Source organism: Castor canadensis, chromosome 17 (genome assembly GCF_047511655.1).
Source record: "Castor canadensis chromosome 17, mCasCan1.hap1v2, whole genome shotgun sequence".
NCBI classification, from domain to species: Eukaryota; Metazoa; Chordata; class Mammalia; order Rodentia; family Castoridae; genus Castor; species Castor canadensis.
In genome coordinates this window covers 11,681,553-11,704,124 of record NC_133402.1, presented here as the reverse complement: position 1 = coordinate 11,704,124, position 22,572 = coordinate 11,681,553, and the positions used below count along the sequence as shown (strand labels likewise).

General features: G+C 50.8%; 1 long non-coding RNA gene across 1 annotated transcript in view; it reads left to right on the top strand.

Annotated features, from left to right (window-relative positions):
* Window positions 1-10,973: 10,973 nt before the first annotated feature.
* Window positions 10,974-22,572, top strand: part of LOC141418604 (uncharacterized) — a 22,681-nt gene continuing 11,082 nt past the window's right edge. Inside the window, exon 1 of the long non-coding RNA XR_012443252.1 lies at window positions 10,974-11,430. This is a non-coding gene — a long non-coding RNA (uncharacterized lncRNA). The remainder of the gene's footprint in view (window positions 11,431-22,572) is intronic.

Genomic DNA, 22,572 nt, shown 5'->3' with positions numbered 1-22,572 from the left:
AGTTCAAACTTCTGTACTGTCAAAAAAAAAAAAAAGATGTCTTAAAGGAGCCTCAGCAGGAGTGGGGTCACCCTTAGTGCTTCCCTCCAGAGGTCCAAGGTGCCTCTTGAGGGAACAGTTTTCTAGGGAGACGTTCCCTAGGGACCATCTCTTGGGATTGGTGTGAGTGACAGATGGCTTGCTGGGATGTGAAGGTGGGGCAGGCCACCCTCTGGGTGTCATCTTTCCATTGTAAGCATCTCTTGGTAATGGGTCCCTCCTCCTTTCAGGTGTCAGGGTCATGGCCAATGGGTGCAGCCATGTACCCTGAGGAATGGGAGTCCAGTTTCAGAAGTGCCATGATAGAGTTGTCACTGGCCAGACATGGGCTGGTTCTGTCAGAGGAGAAGGGCTGCAATGGTGACATTTCAGAGAGGAAACATCTGCAAAGGAGTGAGTCCAGGAACAAAGGCAGGAAACTGTTCTGGGAGGAGGGATCAGCCTGTGCAAAGGCCCTGGGGTAGGAAAGAGCCAGGGATTTAGGCCAACTGGATGTCTTGAAGCTCATCTAGCAGTAGTTGCTTCACAGATGGGAGAAGTCTGGAGTCACCTGAGGATGGTGGGCTCCCATCCAGAGCCCTGGCATTGTGTTCTCCCTGGGAGAGTCTTGCTTCCCATAGCAAGTATCTCAGGGGCCTCTTATCACCAAGGAAAATTCTTGTGTAGGGGCTAAGGAAGAAGAAAAGACCAAGCAGCTTAGAGCTTCCTGGGTTCAGAGCTCAGCCTGGAGGGCAGCTCCTCACCTAGCTGGAGAGTCTGTGTCCTGGAGGCTGGCACGTAACAGACCCTGCTTATTCACTGCCCTCAGGATGGAGACAGGACATTGTGCAGGCCTGCCTCTGGAGCCATCCTGCAGGTCATGTGGAAGGTGCCCCCACCTGCAGCTGCATCTTTTATCCTCTTTCCCGCTCCCTAACTTGTGATGACTGGTGGCAGACGGGGCTGGGGTCCTGGGCCTTTTCTGCAGCTGGTGCTCTGGCGCACAGTGGGAGAGCCTTTGAATCCCAGCCCTGTCCTCAGTTAGCTGTGTCACTATGAGTGTGAGACCCCCGACCTCTCTGAGCCTTGAGTTCCTCATCTGAAAGTGGGGACAGTGCTGCTGACCTCCTCCATCTACTATGGAGGCAAGGAGGCAGCCCCCGGTGGAGCCCGAGAGCTGAGGAGGCAGGCAGGGACTCTGAGCTCTGTGGCCCAGCCTTGCAGAGAGCATGGAAGACTCCCCAGCCACCATGAGCCATGGTCAATGGGATGGCTGCAGCCAGGGCAAGCACGGGATGCCCAGAATAAAGTCACACAGGCTGTCTGTGTCAGGCACACAGGCAGAAGAGGGGACACGCTTCAGACATGTTCCTAAAATAATCCTTGCTTCTCATTTCCAAAGTCTGAATGTCTTCCAAATGCATGCTTGAAGGAGACAGTTGAACCCCAAGCTTTGTGACACTCTTAGCTCATAGGTGGAGCTGGAGAGTTGGGGACAGATTAAGATGACATCAGTTAGACAGGTGGTTACACTTGTAATCCCAGCATCCAGGAGGCTGAAAATCCCAAGTTCCAGGCCAGCCTAAGCTACCTGTGTGACTTTTGGGGAGTGAAGTTAGGGAGAGGGGTAAGAATTTGGAGAGGTTGCAGAGGCCACATGTCACTGCACCTGTAGGTGCTGGAGTGGATCCGGATTGAAAGTATACACATTGTGGAATACGAACATATGTACTTACATATGGCAAATTCAGCCCCATGTGCTATGTGGCAGGGAACTTGCTCTCTCATTCTGAGAGCTCAGGGATGCTTTTCGGTGAGGTGAGGGGTGTTAGATGAAGCTGGAAAACCACCCACCATGTTCTGGAGAGTGGCAGAAAGCGGGAGGGACCTGGGGAAGGAGGCTGAGGGGCAGAGCTAACCACAGATGAACCTCTCAAGGCTTACACAGCACTTAGGTTCCTTCCTTTCCTTCCCCTAATTCCTTCCTTTCTTCCTTCTCTTTCTCTCTGCCTTTCTCTTTGTCTGTCGCTCTCTGTTGGGATTTGAACTCAAGGCCTCACTCTTGCTAGGCAGGTGCTCTACCACTTGAACCACTCCACCAATCCTTTTTGGCTCTCTTTCCTTGTCTTTGAATTGCAATGTTTAAAAATCAGGATTTAAGGGGCTGGGCTTGGTGGTGCACACCTGTAATTCCAGCTACATAGGAGACAGAAGTAAGAGGATCGGGATCTGAGGTCCAGCCCCAGGCAAAAAACCATGAGACCCTATCTGAACACAAAGTAAAGCAAAAAGTGTCTTTGGGGGTGGGGGGTGGCTTAAGTGGTAGAGTTCCTGCCTAGTAAGCTTGAGGCCCTGAGTTCAAGCCCCAGTGCTGCCCCCACCCCGCAAAAAAAAATTGGTATTAAAAAGAACCCTGGAGATTTCTGATTTGCTTGAGCAATGGAAAATTCTGGCAGGCATGGCCCCACATCCTACATGGAGTCATCAGTTGCAGCTGTGACCTCCTGATGTCCACAGCCCTCTCTACTCCTTGCCTCTAGCCTGGACTCTGTGCAGTTAGCACTTCCTGCTGGCGTCACAGGGGCCACATGTGAGTGGACACAGCCTTAGGAGGGACCTAGAGGCTGTGGTGAGAGATGAGCCGGGCCCGGGAGCATGATGGCCTCCCATCCCTGGTCACTGACAAGTCTTAACTCCGGGCGATGGGCACAGGACACACAGCCTCCAGCCCCACCGTTTTGCCATTTTCTGATGATGACACTTTGTACGTTTGTCTCCGTCCCCCCACCTTCCCCTCCTGCCCCATGCAGCCCCTCTAGCTGACTTTTCACCACAAGGAACCTCTTCATGTCTGAGTTGGACTCCCATAAACGGCACCATGCAAGCGACCTAAGGCTGTCATCAGCAGTAATTGAAGCTTCCCCACCTGGGCCCAGGGCAGCCTGCTCCAGAGCCTCCGATCCTGGGCACGTGGGTGACGGGGAGGTCTCCATGCCAGCACCTCCATCTTCTGGCCATTGTGCTACGCCCATATGCACCCCCATTTCCCTTAGTCACAGCCTCTCCACCAAGGCTCTTGGTGACTCGGTATCCCAAGTGGATGGATTCCAGCCCAGCGTCTGCCCAGCTGCATGGGGGATGCAGGAAGGAGCTGAGTGGAGTAGGGTCTGTGAAAACATGACAGGGTCTGACCCTGAACATGGATGTGTCTGTGCTGCAGACCTCCCGGGCTCTCCTTGCACCCGGCTCCAGTTACTGAAGGGTGTGACCGCTGAGGAAAAGCTCTGCGGAACGAAGGGGCTTGGGGATTGCCGGGTCAGTGTGGGCTCCAGTCACTTCTCACACAGTGGTGGGAGGTGGGCATTGCTTCTGAGGTTGGCTGTAGGAATTCTCCCTTCTGCCCTGAAGTCCCCACTGCTGTCCCAAACACAGGGACTCCCGTGACCTTTGTTATTGGAGGTCAGTTGCTGTGATGGCAGGGCTGGGGACTCCAGGCTCAGCCCATATGTGACATTCTCTCTGCTCTTTGCTCTCTACGCCTAGCTCGCCCTAAAGGTCTGACTGAATGGCCCTTTCTGGTGGGATTGCTTGACCTTGGCTTTGTCAAGGGCTGGGTAATCTGGCCCCTTTATTTACCCGGCTTTCAGCAGTGGCCAAAGTGGGATCAAATATTCGAGTGAGTACATTTTCTAACCTGATGTCCTCCCAGCAGGTGCTCAAGCTATGAACCTGCTTTAAAACTTAAAATACTAAGAGCAATACTGAAGGCCTTGAATTCGAGCTTCTTACTCAAGGCTTGAATGGTAGCTCCTCAATCTGATGCCTGCGTGACCTTGGGCAACTTTCTTAACCTCTCTGTGCCTTAGTTTCTCAGCTGGCAACTGGAGGTGGTAACACTGATGTGTGTGGAAGGATTTCAGATGCATAGACCCCTTGTGCAGGGCCCCACATCGAGTCTGCACAGGGCACAGCTCAGCCACCTGATCTTCGTGGTAACCCTGTGAGACTTGTGTTAGCAGACCCATTTTCTAATTGAGACTACTGAAGCCCTGAGCAAGCATGTGACATTCCCCAAGGTCAAACCATCACTAAAAATTCTGACACAGTGCCCAGAAGTGATCAGGCAAGGTGAGCTGGCACAGTTGCCTCTTCTCCACCGGGAACCTGTCTCCTGTCCCTACAGCCTTCCCTTGCCTGGGAGCCAACTCCTTCCCCAGACTCTGGAGTTCAAAACTGTGCAGTGAACCCCACTTTTCTTGGGAGCCTTCCCCTCCACCCCCAAGGATCTTGCTCATCAGCAGCTGTCTCAGTTCCCCTAACCCAGTTTCCAGAGAGAGATCAAAACAGAGACCTGATCCCTCTAGGCCCTGCCCTGCAGGTAGCCTGACAAATGTGTGTCCTGACCTGGCCTGGCTGGATTCCACGGCGCTGTGTGTTTCCTTGAGCACACAGTAAACACTCCCAGCCTTCTGGAAGGATTCCTGGGCTCAGAGCAGTGGGAGTCAACGCCCTGGGTGAATGTGAACCCACTCATGCATATTGGCTTCTTATTTTTAATGAGAAAACTGCAAAAACTCACGGGCAAAAGGACCAGTAGGTGACTCCAGTGTCCCCTCACCTCAACATGGGCAGTAGCTGCAGGATCGCAAACCTGGTTTGATCTTCTTGTGGCTCCTTCTCCTGCCTCTTCCCTTCAGTTGGCAAGAGCAAGTTACCAGCATCATGCTTTGCAAATTATTTCTTGAAACTTTTCATTTTGAAGTCATTATAGACTGACGGGCAATTGCCAAGAGAGTGGTGGTTCTGTGTTCACTTTGCCAACCTTCCACCAATGGTTACATGTCACGTCTACAGTATCAGATATCATCTACAGTGTCAAAACTTGGAAATTGTGGTGGCGTACATGTGTCATCCCAGTGACTGGAGGTGGAGATCAGGAAGGCCAGCCCAGGCAAAAAGTTAGCAAGACCCCATCTCAACAAATAAGCCAGGCTTGGTGGTACACTCCTCCAATTCCAGCTATGCTGGAAGCACAGGTAGGAGGATTGCAGTCCAAGGCCAAGCACAAACTGCAGGACCCTATCCAAAAAAATCAAAAAACAAGGCTGTCGGCCTTGCTCAAGTGGTAAGCCTAGCAAGCATAATGGCCCTGAGTTCAACACCCCCAGTACTGTCAAAAACAAAAAAACCCAAATCAAACACCCTTGGAAATTGACCAGCAAAAGCATGTGAACAGTTCTTCAGTTTTTCATGGGTAGCTGTCTATAACTACCACAATGAGGGCCAGAGCTGTTCTAGCTCCAAAGACCCCCTTACAGCCGCACCCCTCCTCTTCCCCATCCTGACCCCCAGCAGCCATTTCTCTACTTTGACCATTCGAGAATGTTAGAGACGTGGAGTCATGCAGTGTGACCTTTGAGACTGGATTTTTTTCCCTGAGGTCCCACCCACCCACCCCTAGGCCAGTGGTTTCTCAGCCTGTTCTGTTCCCTCGGGCAGTGTTCCACGGTGTACACGGCCACAGTTCACCGAACTGGTCACATACCGAGGGCACCTGGGCTCTTTCCAGGTGGGGGCTGTTAGGCACACAGCTGCTCTTGGCTTCGGGCCGGGCGTCAGTTTTCCTTTCTCTGGGGCAAATGCCTGGGAGGATGCTCACATATAAAAAACAAAAGTTAACATTCAGGTTTTAAGAGATAGGTGAGCTCTGACCAGAGTGGCCGTCAGCGTGTCATTGTAAGGAGCATCTGTTACCTGGGTGGGAGATCCCGAACAGCCTGGGCCCGACTCACACCTGTTAACCACTGACTGCATACGTGCACTGTGCTCAGCTCCTTTCACCCATGGGATGCTTAGCACCATTTAGCAGAAGAGAAAAGACTCAGAGCCAAGTGACTCGCCCAGGCCACGGGGGAAGAGGGACCCAGCACTGTCTGGCCCCTAAGCCTCAGGGTTGATACCCAGTCCTAGTGGGAGCAGGGGATAACAATCAGTGCTGAATGTTTTGGGGCTTTTTGGTGGGAGAGGGGCAGAGGGCAGGGCAGGAGCAGGGAGGGTCCTGACTTTTGCCCCAGGCCTCTCCCCTCTCGCCTTTCCCCTCTCCCCTCTCCAACATGTGTGGAACTATTGCCGATTGGGTCCCTTGGCTTGGATGGGTGGCCCTGCCTTCCCTGGCTCTTCCATCCTGCAGGGAGCACCCAACCTGGCCCCACCTGCACCCTAGAAACCCAACGCACACACCCTTGTTAGCCTGAGAGGCGGTGGGGAAGCTAGTTGTTTGCTTGCTCTCCTTCCGTGGACACGCACAGCGTCTCCATCCTCTGTGCAGGGCTTTGGGGGTAAACATGCTATTAGCAGGCATGGTGGCCTTGCCTGTGATCCCAGCACTCAGTAGGTGGAGGAGGATCATGAGTTCAAGGCAAGCCTGGGCTACATGGTGGGACCTTGTTCCCCTTCCCCCTGCATCCACCCCCCCAAAAAAAAATACTATTGGTGGTGAGGATGGAAACACCTACCACATGCTGGGTGACTGAGGATCCAAGTCCATGTTCCCACCAACTGCCCTGCAGCAGGTGCCATTACCAAGGCTTTACAGAGATACCACTGGGCGGGCTGTGTAGGGGAGTCCTCATCCAGCCCTCACCTGGCAGAACTGGGACTTGAACTATGTCTGTATAACGCTAAGAGCCAAGCACTTTTCATGGAACCAGTTAGGGGAGGGTCGCTTATAGCCCAATGAGAAAGGCTCATCTTCAGGCCCAGGGTGGGGTGGCCTGGGACCCCAAAGGGATGTAGGCTCAGGCATGGTTGGCTGAGGGCTCTGGTGCCCTGTCACAGGGGCTCTCATTCAGGGCACCGCTTTCCTGGTAAAGTCTCCCCTATGGCCTGAGGTTCCTGTTTTGTCTTTCTCTCACACCTCAGTTTCCCAGCTGTGTGAGCAGGCAGGTGACTTGGGCTCTCTGAGCCTTTGTCTCCTCCGTGCTGACTCCACTCCTCCCGGGCAGGTCCAGCCATCGGAGGGTGTGTGTCAGGAGAGGCCCCTGCATGTGGCATGGTGCTGACCTGTTGCTCCGTGTCCACTCGGCCAAGGTGACTGTAAAGGCTGGGTTTGCTGAGTTGACTCACGAGTGGCTCTTTGTGAACTTGGAGGCACCACAAAATCCAGAGCTGCTCCCTTCTGTCAAACCGCAAGCCTGGGGCTCCGTAGTTTTTATTTCTGATTCAGCTTTCCTTTTGTGGCTCTGGTTTTTTTAGAGTTCAGTGGGGCGTGTGTGTTTTTGATCAAATCACAGTATCTGTGTGGCTGGGGGTGGTAGCAGGGGGACAGAAATCCCTCCTTTGCAGTTGGTTTGGTTAGAAGTCCACTTCGGGAGTGGGGACAGAGAGAGGACCCAGGCATGCTGTCTGCCCTCGGGGGATCCACAGTCCATAGCTGTGCAGCCTCGTGAGCTGAAGGGAGTCTGACAGGGAGGAGGGGCTTCCATAGCCACAAAAGCCAAGGCCAGTTATAGAAGACTGAGTGAGGGGTGGGTGTTGGGCAGGCAGAGGAGAGGACAAGGTTGTTTCAGGCTGAAGGAAGCACAGAGGTGTAAAAGTAGTCACATACCCTCCCTATCACACAGGTCCAAGGGTGAGAATTACCTGGTCACTGTTCACAGTGATCTTGCCTTGACACTGGGCTGCTTTGACCATGCCCAGTTTGCACCTGGAGACTGTGAGGGGTCCTTCCCTATTCTTAGTTTTCCAGTAACACCCACCCACCCATCCACTCAGCTGTCCTTTCATCTATTTATATAAAATACCCATCTATCCTTCTATTCATCCATACATCCATCCATCCATTCATCCATACATCCATTCGTGCATCCATGCATGCATCTATTTGTCTGTGTGTCCACCCATCTCTCCATCCATCCGCCAAATATTTATGGATTGCTGATGACGTCCGGGACTCTGCCAGGCTGGCTGAGCCTTCCCTGGGAGACGTGGGCTGAGCTCTGCCTCTCTACCTGCTCAACCCTGCCCAGGACAGGTGCAGACCTGCTCCTGTGCTCCTCCCATTCCCAGGCTGCCTGGTCTTGTTTGGAGGAGGGGCCCTTGTTTCTCAGCTTGGGAAACTGTCCCTGACATTGGGCTCCTAAGAATGTCGCCTCCATAGTCAGAGGATGAGGAAATGGACTGGACCCAGACTGTAGACATCCACCCTCTCCAGGATGGGCCCCCACCTACCCTGCTGGGACACCACCCATCCTTGCCTTTCTAGGGATGGATGTGATTTTGGGCCTGCTTAGTCACCACTGAGGATCTGTTCAGCCTTCTTTCCCCACCCAGGCCTTCAGGTGTCCAGACAGAACACCAGTGTGATGCCCAGTGTGTGCCTTTCCTTGTCCCTCCCTCCCTTCTTTCTTTTCTATTTCCTCCCTTCCTTTATTGGCAGGGTCTTGCTATATAGCTCAGATTGGCCTTGAACTTGCAATCCTCCTACCTCAGCCTCCAGAGTCCTAGGATAATAAGCCACTATGCCTGGCTCCCATTGGATGTGTCTTGATAGCCCATTCCCAGCTGGCCCCAGGGTCTTGCAGTGACCTTCATAGTTATGACTTATGTCAGGGCCTCATCAGTGGCTCTTGGGAAAGCCAGAGTTGTCACTAACCTCACTGTGGATTCTTTCTGGTGTCCATGAACCTGGGGGCCCTTGACCTTGGCTTTTCTCTGTCCACTTAAGAGCTGAAAACACGGACCCTCTGCTTCTTGGGCTCATGGATGTTGGGCTGGGTTTCCAGGGTGCAGATGGGGCAGGGTGGGGGTGGCTGCTGCAGGGATCAAGGTGGCAGAGAAGGCAGGGTCATCTCTCAGGACCAACGAGGCCCACTGGGAACAGAACAACAGCTCCACCTGTCATGGAGAGAGGAGGGGCCTGGGGCGAAGGTCAGGAGGGGGACCTGAGTTGACCTGGCCAGGAGGGAGGAGAAGCCACTAGGGTCAGTGCCTTGCCTGCTAGGGTCTCCAAACCGGACACCTCTGGTTCTCACTGCCCCCAAGACTACATGGTCATCAAGCTAGGAGGTGACAGTCCTAGGTCAGTCCAGGAGCTGGTTAGAGGTCAATTGTATGGCTTTCATTATCAGGAGAAACATTGAACTGCATATGCGCTGTGTATCAGTTTGCCAGGGCCACCGTGAGCAGCCACAAACGGGTCCTTTAACACAGCTCAACTCCTTCAGAGCCCTCGAGGCTGGAGGTTCTGAACCAAATTGTCAGCAGGGCCATGAGGTACATTCACAGGAACCTGGGATTAGAATATCAACTTTCTTTTTTTCTTTCTTTCTTTCTTTTTAGGAGATGGGGTCTTTTTTTTTTTTCCTGCATTCTATTCTTTATTATTTTATTTATTTTTTTATTCACATGTGCATACAATGCTTGGATCATTTCTCCCCCAGCTCCACCCCCTCCCTTACCACTCACCCCACCCCCTCCCTCTCCCCCCCACCTCCTCAATACCCGGCAGAAACTATTTTGCCCTTATTTCTAATTTTGTTGAAGAGAGAGTATAAGCAATAATAGCAAGGAACAAGGGTTTTTGCTGGTTGAGATAAGAATAGCTATACAGGGCATTGACTCACATTGATTTCCTGTGCGTGGGTGTTACCTTCTAGGTTAATTCTTTTTGATCTAACCTTTTCTCTAGTTCCTGGTCCCCTTTTCCTATTGGCCTCAGTTGCTTTTAAGGTATCTGCTTTAGTTTCTCTGCGTTAAGGGCAACAAATGCTAGCTAATTTTTTAGGTGTCTTACCTATCCTCATAAGGAGATGGGGTCTTGTTAAAGACTGGCCATGAATTTGAGATCCTCCTGCCTCAACCTCCCTAGAAGATGGAATTACAGGCATGCATCACTGTGCCTGGCCTTAAACATGTCTTCGGGCGGGGGGGGGGGGGAGACACAATTTAATGCACAGCATGTGGAAAGCCCAATTTGTCTAAAACACTTGTATACACACACACACACACACGTGCGCACACGCTGTGTTCTTTCCTTGTCTTGATGCTCGTTGCGCAGGAGTTTTGCTCTGCGTATTTATGTGCTCTATGTTTACAACCCGCTCATTTTTCTGCGCATTGTTCCGCTTCAGTTAACATACTATAAATCACAGGTACACATGCTGGAAACGGACTGGTGGCCTCCTTCGGGGAGGAGTGATGAATTAATTTCATTTTCTCCCTCGTATGTTCCGAGATTGCTGCAATAAGCCAACATCAACTTGTTCAAATAATAAATACATGCATATGATGAAAGAGCGGGGATCATGTCCCCAAAGCCGGTTTAACAGGAGGCGGGGGTCTGAGTGGGAATGTGGTTATCCCTCGAATTCTTTCCAAACATTTTTAGCACCATTACACATTCTGTTCAAATGTCCAGCTGCTGCTCTGTGTCCCTGATTCTGCAAACTGACTTTCTGTGGAGGGAGTTGTGTGGTCAGGATGTTCGATCACCTGTGTCCTCTCCCAGAGGACAGGGATAATAATAGAGCTGACCTCATGGCTGGCTAGAGGGCTTAATGGGCGTCACACATGTGAAGTCCTGTGCAAGGGCTCTGGCACAGGGACCAGCTGCCACCAGCACCCTCCACCATGAGAAAATGCACAGAGAAAGAGGCAGGCAGCTCTATGTTCTCCATTAATGGCTCAGCTTGGAGGAGGGGGGTGCAGTGAGTGACACCACTTCTAGCTCCACCTGGTCATCTCCTGGGGCCAGATGGGGAACTAGGGGCTTCCCTTCCCATTTTGTCACCTTTAAACAAATCTTGGCAATCTTTCCCCTGCCTGAAGGCACAGAAAGTCTTAGAGGAAGCTGGTGGAGGGAGAGACCATGGCAACCCTGGGGGAGACAGAGAGGTGAGGTGTCTCATCAGACCCCGCCCCCTGTAGACCACGCCCCCAGGGCAGGACTTTAGCCAGGTCTCCTTCCCACCCCAGGGGCCCAGGGGTTTGGGATCTAGGCCTCGCTTGGAACCTGGTCCCCTGCCCAAAGGACAAATGCAGAAACTGTCCCAGTTGGTCTGCCACCTGCAGAAACGAGCTTGTGGACCGTAGCTTCCAGACAAGGTTATTCTTTGCAGCTCTGATTTTAAAGGCAGAAGATTGAGAACAACCTAAACCCCACCTGGAGGATGCTGTTTGGATACATGGCACACTTCACATCTAACTTAATGCCATAGGGCCCTGCTGTGGAAAACCAGCAAGGATCCATTTCTAAGAGGGAAGAGATGAGAAAGGGAGTTTCGAAACTGGACGTCATATACACCTCTTTCCCTAAAAAGGGAGGAGGTGAGGCTACATGTTCCTATTAGTTTACATCTGCATAAAGAAACTGGCTACTCATTGAATGACTGAATGTTGCTTGTCAGAGTGGAGGTGAGACGTAGTGGTTAGGGGGCACCGGGAGGGTAGGGAACACAGATTTACTCATTGCCTTTGGGGAGGGGGGGGCATGGAAACTTTTCAAATTTAAAGAAATTTAACATGTTTAAAGCAGAGTATGTTTTAAACTATACTGCTTTTTTTTTTTGGTGGTACTGGGTGTCTAAACTTGGCTTCACACTTGCTAGGCAGGCACTCTATCTTTTGAGCCACTCTGCCAGCCAAGTAGGTTTCAAATGTAGCATCCAGAGTCTCACACTGGATCGTCTTCTGTTAGCTGTGTGACCTTGAGTAAGTTATTCAACCTCCCTGTTTCAGTTCCTCCATTTAGGAATTGGGGCGGGGGGGGGGTCTGGAAACCCAAGTTCCAGCCTTGGGTTTCTCAGATGACTGAATGAGATGAAATACGCCTAGGCCTAGCAGCAAGGAGGGAGGCAGCAACACTGCTTTGGTGCGGGCAGTGGGCTTCTGGAAAGTACCATGGTTTGAAACAGCCTCCCCTGGGGCAGGACAGGAGTTCAGAGCCACTGTGAGCCCTCAGCTGGCCGGCTGGCGCCTGTGCCTTCTCTGTGCCCCAAGGGCTGTCATCTGTCAGAGGGGCTTCTTCAGGAACACTGAGGTCTCCTTGCTCAGTGCACAGCGTGGGGAGACCCCACAGTCGTGAGTCCTGAGTGTTCTTCAGTTCAGTCGTGTGGCGGTCACATTGCGGAGGCCGTGGACCAGGACAGTGTGTGGCAAGGCCCTCCTCTACCTTTGCCCCCACTTCCTGGAAGCCAGTGTGGTGTGTGACTTCATGCCTGACCCTTGTGCCACACTTCTGCTGCCCGAGGCCAAAGAACAGGTGAACAGACACAGCACCTGACTCAGAGGCCACGTCTTGTCAAGGAGGTCTTTTCTAGAAGCTTCTGTGTACCATGGCCTTAGTTTCACGGACTAAACATCTCTGTGACTTATTTGGGGGACAGTGACCCTCTTGCCTCCTGCTGAGGACAAAGGGAGCTGTGTAGTCAGGTCACTGCAGAGAGAGAAGGGATGGAGGGACCTGAGGTCTCCTTTGTGTTCCCCCCTTACCCAGTGACACTCCTCAAATGCATGTGAAATACTGTCACGTGATTGCTTTTCCAATAAGGTCATCTGAAGTAGGAGAACAGAACACAGCCCCAGACTCAGGTGTGTTGGAGTGGAGTTTTGTCCCAATTTCTTTCTGTGGACAGCCTTTGCCTCCATGCCCATCCTTTGATCCTGGCAAGATCAGGTGACACGGTGTGGGGGGAAGGAGATGTCAAGAGCCCTGAAATTCAGGGCTGCACAGGACAGGATCCTGTTGTCAGGATCAACCCTGGTCTCCTTTGTGGTCCCCCAACACCCCTCCTCCTCCTTCTGCTGGTCCCCTGCTCAACATAAACTTTACCTCATTGCTTCCAGCAGGTTCCTGGCCTAACCATGGTATCTGACCTCAATTCCCCCAGGCTCCTAAGGGCGAGGACAGGGTTGACAAACTTTTGTGAGCAGCACAAGAGAGTAAATATTTTAAGTTTTGCTGGCCATGTGATTTCTGTCCCAGTAGCTCAACTGAGGAAGGTCAGAAGCAGCCAAAGACATTCATAAACACCAGTATGTTTTAATAAAACTTTATTTACAAAAGCAGCACAACAAAGGAAACAACCAACAGAGTGAGAAATACAACTTCCAGAATGGGAGAAAATATTTGCAAAGCATATATCTTGTTTGAGACTAGGTCTTGCTATGTAGCCTAGACGGGCCTTGAACTCCTTATCCTCCTGCCTTGACCTCCCAAATGCTAGGATTCTAGGTGTGTGTCACCATGCCTGGCTGCAAACCATATAATTTTATAAAGAGGTTAATATTCAAAATCTGTGAGAAACTCCCACGACTCAATAGCAAAAAAAAAAAACAAAAAAATGGGCAAAGGACCTGAACAGACTCTCTCCAAGGATGACGTATGAATGAAAATGGGTATAGAAAAAGGTGTTCTGTGTTACTGATCATCAGAGAAATGCAAATCAAAACCACAATGATATTACTTATACTTGTTAGAATGGCTATTTTAAAAAAACTCAGGTATGGTGGTGCACACCCGTAAACCCAGCTTCTTGGGAGGTAGAGAGAGGAGGCTTGCCCAGCAAAAGCAAGGCCCAGCTTGCACTCCTCGCCTAAGGCTTTGCAAGCCAACGCCCCAGAGACTGTTTTACCCTCCCCTACCTCACACCCCTCTGGCAGGAGCAGGTGTTTTGCTTAGAAGGAAAAGGAGAAATTACCAAAGGACTAAAAAGAAAATCAGATTTCACTGGCCGATGTGGGCTCATCCCTGGATACTTTTGTAAGTCAAATGTCACGCCCAAATTTACCTCTGCAGGGAAAATAGTTTCCTCACTGATTGCCTCCAGCTATCTGTGGGTGATGCTCCTAGGTCATAAGACTCTGGAAAACTCTTTGAGGAGCATTCAGAATGTGTCTGCTTTCTGACTGTCCCAGGTGTGTGGCTAAGACCTCTCTCTCCAACCTTCCCTCTACCCTACAAAAATCCCCTGGTGTTAACGGCAATGGTGCAGTCTGTGATCAGAAGACTTCCAAATTCTTGGTGTCCCACCAGGAAGAATCCATGGCAGGACACGTGGGTGTAAGGGGAGTTTATTAAAAGTTAGGGAAGAGAAATACAAAGGGAAGCTTGGTGGAGCCCAGGTGGAAGCTGGGAGCCGAGAGAGCATGCTTTTGTGCTTCTGGTGCTTTTAAAACCTACATAACCTATGAGCAGGGGAGAAGCAGGTGATTCCCAGCCAACGATCAATGAGCGGGGAGGGCGGTTCCTGATCCAAAGCATGGTTAATCTGAGATGTAATATTTTTCTGAAAGTCCCAGACTTTCCCTGCTTTAGCCTGCCTCGCTGGGATTATATTGGGCACACTTTGATAATTCAGCGCAATTTTGTCTCAAAATCCTCAGTTTAATCCCATCCAAAAAGTCCCTTTGCCATGTACAGGAATGTTGTCACAGGCTTCTGGGATAGGATGTGGGCATTTTGGGGGACCGTGGGAGCCGGGAGGGCAGGGCCTCACTTCACCACTGCATCCCCCGGTACAGTGCTGACATACAGTAGGCACTCAATAATTGCTGAGTTAATTAATGCCATGAGACCTTACATAAGGTTGGAGGCTATGGTGTTTGGACAGGGCCTGGAGGTCACTATTTTGAGATGAACTCTATTTCTGGATGTTACTAGGAAAAAAGTCCTGAAAATTACTTTGGTTCTTGCTTCTGGCAGGAGAATTCAAGCAAGATGCAAAGATTTAGTGAAACTAACAGTGAAATTTACGTGGAAAGGAACAAGCTTTCAACAGACTAAAGGCAAGTTGTCTTTAGAGTGAGAAAAGAGAGAGAAAAGTGGGAGCAAAGACTCGAGGTGATGGCTCCCATTCCTAGTCACACTGGAGAGCTGGGAGAGTACACGTGGTCAAAGATCTGGGTGATTGAGATGGCCGACAGGGAGGGGTCACCCTCTCAAATCACACCCAATCACGCCCCCATTCCACCCCAAATCACAGAGACAACAGGGTGCTTTAGAACTTCTCTTTCATTACCCTTCACCCACCCAAGGATCCCGGCAGCTTGTTGACATCTCAAAGAGGACAGCAGAAGCAGGTGGCTCCTCCTGGTCTCCCTGTCCCTATAACTTAGCCTCTAAAAGATGGGAGAGAGCAGGCTGCTCTGGTTCTCCTTGTTCCAATGTCAGAGTTTTCCTGTCTCCTCTCATGGCCACTGCTTATATCTAACTGCTACCTGCCACTGGGAGCAGTCATGGCTGAGAAACTGGCCTGAAGTGGCAGCATCCATGAGAAGGTGACCAGGTCCCTGTGGGCCAGGCTTGGGGTTCCTCAGCCTTTCCAAGTCCACCTGGCTGGCTTTGGCTACCCTTGGCTCCCCAGTGAAAGAGCGAGTGCGTGTTCTTCCCCCAGTGCCGTCACCTCGTGTTCCCCAGGATTGTCACCTTTGCCTTTGAGCAGTGGGGGCAGGAACAGTGAAGCCACCCAGATGTCGTAAGTCCCCTACAAAGGGAATTGTGACATTGGGTGGAGACAGTGACCCAGTGACCCGAGGTCATGCCTTAGCCCCTGGGCTTTCCTCAAGGTGGCCATGGGATGGTTTCCCTTTGTTTATGGTAATGCTGAGCTCTAACTGCATACCAGGGACAAAGTAGTGACAAGCAGGCCGGGGTCCCCACAGAGTCTCCTAGGAGGACACACAACCTGTCAGTTAGAGCAGCAAGGTCATACTCCAAGGTCATTTCAGTGTTGGAAAGTGCTGAGAAAAGACCTGCTAGCTGGCTAGGCATGGTGGCTCATGCCTGTGGTCCCAGCTACTCCAGAGGTGGAGATAGGTAAGAGGGTCCCAGTCCCACGCTGTCCTGGGAAAAGCATGAGACTCATCCAAAAACCAGATGAAAGCCAAAGGGCTGGGATGCGACTCAAATGGAAGAGTGCCTGCCTAGCAGGTGCGAGGCCCCGAGTTCAAACCCCACAGGAGCAAAACCACCCAAAACTGCTAGATGACGTCCTGCCCCTTCTCTCTGACGGCTTCTTTCCTGGCCTCCACCTCCCAGGTGCACTCTGGTTTATTTTGTCCACCAGTGTCTTGGGCATCTTGAATGACTTACAGAATGTATTAGTGTAGCCTCCTGTCCCCTCAGTGATGGATCTCTGCACAGGACCCTTCCCAGTTCCTTGCTCCCTTCTACAAATCCTCCAGTGATGTGGGCCTTCCATTGTGACGTGACTGCTATTATTATTTTGATGGTACTGGGATTTGAACTCAGGACCTTTTGCTTGCTAGGCAGGCACTCTACCACTTGAGCCACAGTTCCAGCCCTTTTTGGTTTAGCTGTGTTTTGGTTAGGGTCTCACTTTTTGCCAGGGCTGGCCTGGACCACTGTTCTATTTATGCCTCCTGTGTCGCTGGGGGGATAGGCGTGTGCCACCATGCTTGGTGACTACTATTTAGATCAGCATTTGCCAAACCTTCCTTGCTGCTCACTTATTCACATGTCTAGCACAAAGCTGCCATGGGCCTACTGTGTGTCTGGAGGCCAGGGTCAAGTGGCAAAGTGTGGGAATGAGAATCAGGCTGGGGAGGACCAGGGTGTGACCCCAGGGCGGTGGCTGAGAAAATGGCAGAAAGGCCAGTGTCTCCCACAGATGATCAGCCAGGAAGATGGCGGTAGAGGTGGGATAGTGAGACAGGCAGGGCCTTTGACACCAGCTACAGAGCATTCTGGGCATACAGAGTCACCAGCCAATCCTCAGAGCAAATCTTAGAGACAAGGGGACACTCCTACTGTCCCCCTTTTACAAACGTGGACACAGAACAATTTGGACTTTGCCCTAAGTCACACAAGCTGGGAAGTGGTGGCCTTCAGTGTCTCACTTTGGCATGAGGGGCAAGGTCTGTTATGTGCCCATGTGTCACCATAGCTCACGCACCATGTGTCACAAGTGCTCGGCCTCTGCCAGGCCTCCTGGGGACCTCTGCTCGAGGAATAGTGCCCAAGGTCTCCTCTGAGCCCCTGGCTTCTGGAGGCAGAAGCCCCCTGCAGACCATCTTGTTTATGTTTCTTATGACACCATCCCTCTGGGGCACTGGCAATGGGCAAGGGTGACATTGTCTTCATTAATGTATCCAGCTCTAGAGATCTCTGTGGGACCTGCCTGGTGTCAGGAAGCAAGTGCCCTGTGGAAACCCCGAACTGGGCCCATCCTGGACCCACCGTGTTCCTGGGTCTTCCTGCTTGTCTGGGTTTTCTCAAGCTCCAAACATAGCATGCTGGGCTTTCTTTTCCCTCCTAGGCTGCTTTTATTAATAGGGGTGACTATCAGGACCCTAGTGGAGACAGCAGAACAAATTCTGCACCCCCTGGATCATTCAGTCACTCAACACACCCTCACTTAGCAATCCATTTTTATTAAAAACACCAAAGGAGGCTGGGCATGGTGGGTCATGCCTGTAATCCCACCTATTCAGGAGGTAGAAGTAGGAGGATCCTAGTCCAAGGCTAGCTGGGGCAAAAGCACAAGACCCTATCTGAAAAATAAACTAAAAAGAAAAAGTGAAAAGGGCTGGTGGAATGACTCAGGTGATAGAGCACTTGTCTAGCAAGTGCAAAGCCCTGAGTTCAAACCCCAGTACTGCCAAATTAAAAAAAACACACATGAATGTTGCCGTTTGGCCCGGTAACCACTCTGGTGTCTCTCTACTAGAGAAAGGAGACAAGGTCAAGGCGGCATCACACTGCTGGTGTGGGAAGGGCTGGAAGCCCCGTAAATGTCCGTCAGCAGGGGATCATAGTGCCGTTCGTGGCCACTGGCGAGTGCTGTCCTCCATGTCTTGTATTAACCCAGGAAAATACATATTAGCCCGTTTCTGTAAAAATAAAACAAACCACACACTGCAGAGGGAGATGGCAAGAGAAAGGTGTGGAAGGAAAAATGCTGGCTGTTTTCTACTCCAGAGAACATGGGGTGGGAAGGGGCTTGGGAGGCAGGAAGGTTGGAGGGAGGAGGAGGCTGGGCTTTTCCTTTGTTCACCTTTCTGCCAATGGGCTGGCTTGACGGAACCTGTATCACTTCTGTTTCTCTAAAGGGAAACCCAATAAAACGTATTTTTAGAAACTTACTGAGCTTAGCTCTGAGCTAACAGCAACAGCGTCTGCATTTGTCGGGAGAGCTGTGGTCCCTGGAGCAGACACTGCAGGTGTGTTTACCACTCTGATTTTTCACTTGAGGAAACTGAGATCAGAGAGGCTGAGTGACTTGCCCAAGCGGGCACAGCCTGCAAGTGTCACAGTCTGGGGATACAGCAGGGGTAAGGCAGGGGTCTTATATCACATTAGCCAATTACCATGCTAGGGGCATGTGTTGGCAATGAAGGAACAGCCCTGGCTGTCATGGGTCATCTCCATCTGTGATGGCTGTTGAGTGGCTTCACCCAGCCCCATGGGAGGAAGGGAAGAGCCGCCCATTCATATCTGGTTCCGATTTGAACTTCCCAGTCTTCCTGCTCAATTTAGCAGCTCTTAGCATAGGTCAGTCTCTACAGGGTGTCCCTCCTCCCTGTCCCCATCTAGCCACAGGGTCCCATGTCCAGGGCCTGGCTAGGAACAGTCATGGAAGCTGGGAGCAGGGCAGTGAGGTGGCTCAGCTCTGATAATGGTGTCAGGTTCTGTTTCTCTCTGGAGCCTCAGCAGATGGTAGGAGACATTTCTGCGCTGAGGGGACCAAGGCTATGCGTGAGAACTGTGGTGACATGCTCACCTCCTGATGGGCCAAATAAGAACCTGGGTAATGTCGAGTGGGGTTTGAAATCTCTAGTTCTGGCTTGAAATTATATAGGGAAATGAGGTGTGTGTCACCACTACAGTCATCCTTCCATGGACATTCTCCAAGTGCCGGGGCGTGGCGTTGATTCTGCCTATGGGGCATGGTAGGGAAAAGTGGTCCCTGCCTCATGGAACCTACATTCTGGTGGGAGGAGGCAAAAGCTACCACAGGAACAAATGAATGAGGACGTTGGCATCTGTGTGACATAAATGATGAGAAAGTGTCAACCCTGCAGGGATCTAGGAGGAATGCCATTCCAGGCAGAAGGAGCAGCACATGCAAGGGTCCAGGGGCAGGAAACAAGTTTGTCGTGTGAGGAACACACCAGGTACAAGTGCCCAAGCAGAGTGAGCTATAGGACAGTGGCAGGGGCCAGGGTTGGGGACATAGAAAGGGACAGAGCCACCTGGGCTGTAGGGCAGGGTAAGGCCTTAGACTTTACTGTAATCATGGGGTGTTTTGGGGAGGGGGGTGGACTGTGTGGCTGGTAAGCAGAGGAGTGATGTGCTCTGGTTTTCATAAAAGAGCACTTTGGCTTCTGGACTTAGGAGGGTGTCTTAGTTCTCTGTTGCTGTAACAGAATACCTGATCCTAGGTGACTGATCAGAGAAAGAATCCATCACAGTTCTAAAGGCTGGGCGCCCACGTCCATGGTCCCAGAGGGGACTCTGTGCTTCTTCAATTCCTGGGAGGAAGCAGAAGGGCAAGCAGGTTGCTGTGAGAGGAGGGGACTTGAGGGGTAGCCTTGATTTGTGTCAACCCACCCTCTGGTAACTGACCCAGGCTGGAGAGGATGAGAACTCACTGCATCCGAAAGATATGTGTCCTCTTAACTGTCTAATCACCACTTAAAGGTTCTCAGTGCCCAGTGGTGACATATCAGAATGAATTTTGTCGAGGACAAACCACATCCAAACTGGGTCAGAGGCTGAGGTGGAACGAGGGCAGGGAGTCAATGGGTCGTTGTAGTTGTTGGGGGGTGGTGGTGATGGCTTAGACAACGGTGGGGCACAGGAGCAGAGACTCAGTTGTATTTGAGGGCTCTGTGAACCTACAATTTCCACTTGCCCAAATTGGGAACACATGAGACACACCCACCCCATCAACCTGTCCTGCGTCAGTGTCCCTGGCCTGGACCAACTGCAGCACAGCCACACTCTGCCTGTGATCACCCACACCCTCTCCATGGGGGTGAGAAGGCTGAGGTGTGGACCCTCTTGGTCTATCCTTAGGCTCAGGTGTTGAAGGCTTGGTCCCCAGTACAATGGTCAGAGGAAAGGCTTTAGAGAAAAGATTGGGTCACGAGGGCTCTGACTTCATCGATGGATGAAAGAGCTATTGGGGGGAGGTGGGGCCTTGTTACTAGGGGTGTCACTAGGGGTGTGACTTTGAAGGGCATATGTTGTCCCTGGCTTTTTCTGCTCTTGTTCTCTCTGCTTCCTGGCTGTCATGAGGTGAGCAGCCACCTGCATCATACCCTCCCACCACCGTGATGGTTCTGTCTCACTTCAAGCCCAAGATGATGGATCCAGCCACCCACAGGTTAAAACCTCTGAAACCATGGGCCAAAATAAATCTTCCTCTGTTAAGTTGATTTGCTGAAATATTTTGTCACAGGAACAAAAGTGGCTTGCACTGTTTCAAATTCTCTCCTCATAGCTCACTTCCGGGGAGATCAAACTGTTATCTGATGATTCTTTTCACCCCTGTGCCAATCTGAGTCCAACTGATTCTTTTGAAACACATCTCACATCTGTGCATTTCTCAACCACGCCACCACCACTGCTCTGTGCAACTGCAGTGACATATTTACAAATGTCTCTTCTTCCATTCTTGCCTCCTTTTACTCTGTTGTCCACACAGCAGAGGTATCAAACCCTAGAGAAAGTGCTGGGGGTGGGGCTCAAGAGGAAGAGTGTCTGCTTAGCAAGCATGAGGCCCTGGGTTCAAATCCCAGGACCTCCAAAACAAAACAAATCTAGATAAAATAATGTTACTCTGATTGATACTTTCCACTGCTTTTCTAACACATGAGGACAAAATGTTCAACCAACCCATTCGCAGAGCTTCCAAGGCCGCCATGATCTGACCTGGCTCATCATTTCTTTCACCTTTCTCTTCAGTCACACCCAGGAGTTCCAGATTCTGCCTTTTCTCAGGGCCTTGGTCCAAGCAACTCTTGTGCCTGGATTAGCTTTCTTGAACGACTTACGCATCTCACTCTTGGAGACCCAGCTTAGACATTGCCTTCTTGGAGAAATGGTCCCTGATCATTTTATCTAAAGTGATGCCACCCATCATTTCCTCTAACTGATTTCTTGAGGGCTTGCTGGATGTTCTAGAAGAGAAACACAGCTACTCGTATACCCTGTCCAAAGAACAGTACTTCTCTATTGGGAAAGTCATTTGTCCTCTTCCATGAGCGTGCACCGGGGGAGAGACACATACAGTGTTGAGGAAGGGCAGGGGATACTGCCTAGCCAGCCAGAACAGCTGAGTCAAACTTGTGATCAGTGGGGTGAAAGATGTCACAGCCAGATCACCCTCACATCCCTAACTGGTTTCCTTCACAACGTGTAATGGCTTGGTTATTGGTTACTCTTAGTAACATATATTAATTGGACAAGGGATTTCGTTGTATATTTCCGTACATGTGTATCATGTATTGTGATCAAGTTCTCCTCCTCTATCACAATCTTATTCCTCCTCCCTACTTTTAAAACAACTTTAAGGATCTCACTTTTCTATTTTTATCCACACATATGAAGTATTCAATCATATTTGCCCCCCTCGGCTCTCTCCTTTTGTCTCCCCCCATCACTAGCTTCCACCATCAAACGGTCCCCATTTTTACACTCATGTCATTTTTTTACTTTGTCTGGATTCCACAGATGACAGAAAACATGAAGTATTCATCTTACTCAATATGATGATCTGCAGTCCCATCATTTTCCTAAAGTGCCATCATTTCATTCTTCTTTATGGTTGACTAATACTCCATTGTGTAGATACACCACCCTTTCCATTTTTGTCCATTCAGTGGTTGATGGGCACCAACGCTGATTCCATAGCTTGCCTGTGGTGAACAGTGCTACAGTAAAGATGGGTGTGCAGGTGTCTCCATTGTATCCTGACTTAGGTTCCTGTGGAGTAAGTGCCTGGGAGTGGGACAGCGGGGTCACAGGAAGTTTATTTTTAGTCTTCCGAGGAGCCTCCATACTCATTTCCACAGTGGCTGCACCAATTTACATTCCCACCAGCAGTGTGGGACAGTTCTTTCCTCTCCGCACCCCCTCCCCAGAATTTGTTGTTTGTTTTCTTGAAGATGGGTGAGATGGAATCTCAGTGTCCTTTTGATTTGCATTTATTTACTTTTGTCTGTCTTCTTCCGTACACTTCAAGCTTCATGAGATCATCTAGTGACACCTATTGTCACATGACAGGTGTGTTAGCACTTTTTGCTCTAAAATGAAACAATTCAGGTTATATCCTGGGCACTCACCCTTGGACACATCTCTCTCTACATGGCTGACCCATCAGGGTACGGGTGTTGGTTTTTCTGTTTACTGGGAGGTTCCATATTCAGGGGCCATGTCCTCTTCAGCTCTGTGGCCACAGTCTCTGCCCTGAGAGGTTCAGATTTGAGAAGTGGGAGAGCTGGGTTGCAATCCTGGCTTGGCCTCTTGTGATGTCTGCATTTGTTAGTCTTTGCTGCGTAACAAGTAATCCTCAAAATATAGTGACTTAA